Raw genomic sequence first — 6,128 nt, forward strand, 5'->3', positions numbered from 1 at the left:
GAATCTTAGAAATATTTCTTATGCAAGATCATTATAACTGCAAATTCTAATTCTAGTCTTAAATGGTTTGAAGTTATACATAAATAAATGAAGACAGTATAGTTAGATTAAAAAGAATATAAACATATCACTAAAGGACACAAATCAGTTTTGTAGCATTTTTCTTATCCAGATTTTAGCACAAAATTAAATACCATTAGTGCACCATTTTCCATCCTATTCCCTGGATCATATCATATCTTTCAAACCTACACTAAATTGATACAATCTAATCAGTACTTTTACCTTGCATAAAAATAAGTTAAAAGAACAGAAATAACTTCTGTCTTACCGATAACTTGAAAGGAATATTGGAGATCCTTTACAATTCCATGCTTGGCTAATATGTCAAAATAAACCCCACTATTATGCATAATATCATACACTAACAAAAACATTTTAAAAAATTTAAAAATGTACTAGACATTATGAAACAGAAAAAAATATAATAGCATAGAGTCAACAATAACAAGAGTAGTGATTCTTTTCAAACTGATTGTTTCTGGATGTTTAATTATTCAGTCTCCAGGAAAAGTTTATATAAGGTTTGCTTTAAACACAAGACTCACCCAGTTCTACAATTACGTGCTTTCTCCAGAAGTGGAAGGAGCAGAGATATAAAATTCCCCTAAGACTGCCAGAGGGTGCCCTGAAGGACAAGTGAAGTTGTTCTAAGGGGCATTGAGGATTAGGACATGTATGAGAAGAAGCCCAGATTGTCCCACATGCATTACCAACTCTAGAATCATAAAGTCACATTAGACAATTCTAGTTCTAACAACAAAAATTGCACTTTATTTCAATATTTTCTCTCCCCAGGGACAATTCTGACCTGTGTATGGAAACTTCAGTTTATATTAAAATATATCATTCTGAGTGATTTGATTAGTAGGTTTCTGTCTGAGCTCATCAAAATATGATTTTATTAGGTCAAGATCTAGATACCCTCCAGGAGCCAACTGAGTAAAATTCAAGAGGAAATTTTTCTTTCTCATGCAAACTGCAGCTTAGCTGTTCCACTGTAGCTAAAAGTTAGTGAGAAATATCACTAGGCACATGTTAGGAGTAGCTAAGAACAAAGCAAAAGATAAAATAAAGCAAGGGTAAATTCTGGAGTCTTTATTTTAAACATTATGTCAATGGACACTTGCTAAGGACTTCATCTTTGAAGGATGTAGATTATGAGAGATCCTTGATCATTATTCAAACCCAAATTGGAAGTGGACTATCCTGCACATGGAGAAGCTGAGAGAAGTCAGATGGGACCAGAGGGGATGAGCCTGGGGGGATAAGGCAGGGATTTTGTTCTTTAGTCAAAAAGGAAAGGCACTGATGGATTATGAACATCTCTGTCTTTGGTTATGAAAGTTCAAGAGTAAAGTTGATGGATGATTTCATTATAGATAGTCTTTTCAATTTTAGTAATTTCAATAAGTGAATTCTGATATACTACTGTGATTTTAATTAATTACACTCCTTGATGATTAATATAATTTAGGTGGTTTTTATAAATTTCTTTGACATCTGCATATATTTATTTTTGAAATGTTTATTGAAATCATTGCCCTGTTTTGTATCTTGTGTCTATGTGTTTACGTGTGTTTGTGTTTTAAAACATTAAACTCAGGACCTCATACATACTAATGAAATGCTCTACCACTGAGGTGATCCCAGAACCACTTCCTATATTCTTATTAAATAATTAGAGTTATAATTTCTGATTTGGAGATTTTCCCCTATATCATACATATGACTTATTAGATAAATTATTTGTGAATTCTGTTTTAGGTATATTCTCATACTAAAAATTCAAAAGACTTCTACCACAGTGACATTTCTAATAATCCATGGATAAAGTACATATCTAAGATATCCCTTCAAAAGTGAAGCATAAGTTGCTACATCTGACCATTCAGAAAATCAAAATATTTCCAAAATCTAATAGACATTTTGGATTTGGAGACCATTTACTCTGTTTTGTGGGTCTAATACTCTAAGCCATTTACCAAGTAACCTAATGAGCTGCTTCTATTGAGAGGAATAATTCAAAAAGGAGTAGGCTGTGCATTTTACTTTGTTTATTCAATTAACTTCTATACTACTGTCCTCCCTCCCTTATTATGAGTTAGAATCTACTTATCAGAGAGAACATTTGGCTTTTGGTTTTTGGGGATTGGCTTATTTCACTTAGCATGATAGTCTCTCAGATCCATCCATTCACTAGAAAATGTCATAAAGTCATTCTTCTTTATGGCTGAGTAATACTTCATTGTGTATATATACCACATTTTCTTTATCCATTCCTCTGTTGAAGGTGGCACCTAGGTTGACTCCATAGCTTAACTATTATGAAGTTACTGTTTATTAAAACAAACAAACAAAGAACAACAAAAAATTCTCTTTATGCATGGCCTACCCAACAGCACTAACATTGCAGAGTCAACCTAATGATGGAGTCAATGTTTCTGAGTTTGCACAGTTCTCCACATAATTTTGATGTGGGATATGGTTTCAGACTCAGTTTTAAAATAGCTCCACCCAGTACTTGCACCCTGCAAAATCCTAAACCAGATTTGTTTAGACACTTGCCAGATATTCATATGTCATAAAACACTAAGATCTCTAGTCCATAATCTAGATTTTGAGAAAGGAGCAAACTTCCATTTCTGATTGATTTTACTTGCTATTCCCTAAATCTTAAATAATTTTTCACTGTCCAGAATAATTTTGTCAATAATTTCTTAAACAGTCAAATATTTTAAAAGTTAATGAAGAAAAATATTTATATATAGAGAAAGGAACAGTGAATTATTTAAAATATCCAAGGGAGGAAATGAATGGAGCATCATAAGAAGGAGGTTTTTTTTCCAGCTATTTTCAGTAGACACATGACATGATTTTACTCCAAAACTAGTAGATTTCTTTATAACTGAATGAATTCACTACATGCTACACTTTATATCTAACTAACCATTAAATATAATGTGTGTATTTTCATAATTTATTTTAGGACAAAAAGAAAAATATTAAAAATCTTTTCAAAACAAGGACTCAGTAAAAATGTGCAATTTACCCTTTCCCAACATCTCACTGATATGACAAAGATGTTTTACATAAAGGAATAAATCTATAAGAGAATTGATAATGGGATTGTTTCAAAGGGCTAGTGATTTTAATTAAATTCTATAGCATAAAGCAGTTTGTTTTCATTGAAATTCAAATCATAGAAGAACAATCTGTACATCTGACATGAAAAAAAGAAGTCTGAGATTCAGAATGGCCCTTGGTTGCTTGTTCCCTCCTCACCAAACTAAAGTTATATACCTGCCCATATATTTATACCTTAATATCCAACTTCTCATCCAGGCAAAGGAGAATTACAGTAATGGAACTTCCAGGTAGTTGAAGGAATGGAGAGTTGATTACATTATCAATTCTGCTTTTGTGTTATAACAATGAATAATCAAGAAAAAATCTAGATAACTAACAAAGAACCATCTGTTCCATGGGAGCATTATACTGAAATAAATCAACAAACTACACATATGCAACCACATGAATTCTTGGAAAGAAACAACAAAGGCTTCAATGTGGTTCATTCACTGCATTTCCTTGGTTTTAAGAGAACAAAAACAAAGAAAATGGTGGGGCTTTAATTTTGCCAATTGAACCTCCAGAAATATAGAATAATAATATTTTAGTTTAAATATATATCTACTTTTGTATCACTTAAGCCAAACAAACACTAAATAGCCCCCTGGAATTTGCCATAGTCAGTCTTAGGACTCAATCCCTGTAATAAGAACATATACACCTCAATTTAACAAAGGATGATTTCTTTATTAAAGAAATGTGAGGTAAGTTGACAAGCAGCAGCCATTCCAAATTTCAAATTTGAAAAAGAGTAATGCATTCTTGCTGTGCTTTTTGCATTAGGTTTATATTGCTTTAAAACATTTCACAAATAGTTACTTATGGTCTCATATGTGTAAGCAACTGTGGTATGTATGCAATATATACAGAGAGTAATTAGGAATTCTAAATTGTAATCTTAAAGAGCTTTTTTTACCCCAAATAAGTATTATCCAAAGGTGTTTATTGTCAAGAACCCTAAATATTGCCACTGTGAGCAAATGCAGGGTGAGGGTTAAAATGTAAGTATGTGTATGCTGGGAGCCATTAGCCAAGTAGGTATGACAATTTCCTTGCCAGCGTACCCCATGTTGCAGTGATATTGAATGTAGGTGACCTTGCTCAAGGACCAAGGCGGATTAGGGCATTCCCAGTTTAGGTTCCAGGTTTAAGGTTTAAGATTATTCCTCCTGGGAATAGGGCGTATCCTGCTGCCTGAGTTCCCCTTGAGTTCTCACGGGATTTAGACAGTATTTTTTGGGAGACAGATGCCCAGTGGAGGTGGATTTGGGCAGAGAATGTGAATTTGGGCAGAGGAGGTGGATTTGGGCAGAGAACGTGGATTTCCCCAGAACGTGTTTGTAGACGGCTGGTGTGAGTTCGGGAATAAAGAGTTGCTGTTTGAATCTACAAGCTGTGTGGTGGCTCGTGATTGTGTGCCCAGCCAGACTGCGGCATTTGTGCCCAGCCAGACTGCGGCATTTGGCGGCTCGTACGGGGAACTTCTGAAGCTGGAGGTAAGTGAAATTGCTCGCCCCTGAGGAAGAGCGAAAGAATGGGTGACCAATTCAAAAAACAATGTGTTATTGTTTTGATTTATCTTGTTTTTGTTTCAAGCTGCCTATCCCTAGAAATTTCTCAGGCAAACTGGAAAAAATGGTTGACTAAAGGTTTGAAGTTTGTCGGCCCTGAGGAAGAGAAAATTGATACAACGATTTTTTTATTCCGTTTTTGTTTCATTCAGTTTCGGTTTTGTTTTGTGTTATCTTATTGGGTTGCGTTATCTTTATAGTAGATTAGAAATTAGTAAAAAACAAACCGAAAAGATGTTAAGTAAATTGTTAGAGGTTCAGACCATGGAGAAAGACATTTTAGATCAAGCAAAAGAGAAGGTCTCTCGAGCTAGTCAGACGGAGGAAGAAAATTTAAAGGAAAAAGGGTTGTTAGGAAAAAGGCCACAACAGGAGGCTGTTACTAACTCCGTTTTATCACAAGAGGGCGTAATTCAACCAACAGCCCCATCGATGGAGACAGCTGAGTGGCCCTCAAACCCCGTAGTTGATAAATGGGATCCTGAGACAGGACCTCAAAGATTAGCATGCCCTGTACTTGAACATGTAGGAGAGCAGCGAATTCACTGTGCTTTAGATTTTAAAACAGTGAAGCAGTTAAAGGAGGCTATAACAACCTATGGTCCCCAAGCTCCCTTCACAGTAAGCATGGTTGAGTCCATTACTAACTTGGACATGACGCCAGCAGATTGGGCTAGCATGTGTAAATCTGTACTAAATGGAGGACAATATTTGTTATGGAAGGTTGCCAATGAGGAATTTTGCAATGAGACAGTTAGGCGAAATGCAGCAGCCGGTTACCCTCAAAGAAATCTAGATATGCTGTTAGGAAAAGGACCTTATGAGGGTCAACGGCAACAAATTGAATATGATCCTGCTATATATGCACAAATTGCTGCAGACGCAGTTAGGGCATGGAAGACTTTACAAGGACATGGAGATTTACAAGGTCAGCTGCCGCGTCCGGCTAACGGAGCCGAGTCCGGCGAGGGACGTCGGGGTTAAAAATACACAGGACACCAAGGTTCTTCATCCAGGAGGGGGCATGTGCGCGCGCGCTTTATTGCCAGATTTGTTCCCCTTATATATCTTTTTAACAGCTGCGGGAAATTACTCAAAAGTGAGGAGGGGAGAGTAATAACTGCGTCCTTGGGTTACCGTCACGTCACCGTCCCCTATCAGGAGGCTCGAACAGGTCAAGATGTTCCCGAGACACATATGTGCGAGGCAGATAAACAGGGAACCGCAAGCCTGCGTCATGGCCTTGTGAGCTGGCCACATTGACATGCATAACAAAGAACTGGGGGTTGAGTCCCCAGGGGCCAGGGCGGGCCTACTATCAGCAAGTCCCCCTTTTTTGTTTTTTGCATGTCAATGGGAATCAAG

This window comes from Marmota flaviventris, chromosome 8 (genome assembly GCF_047511675.1).
Source record: "Marmota flaviventris isolate mMarFla1 chromosome 8, mMarFla1.hap1, whole genome shotgun sequence".
NCBI lineage: Eukaryota > Metazoa > Chordata > Mammalia > Rodentia > Sciuridae > Marmota > Marmota flaviventris.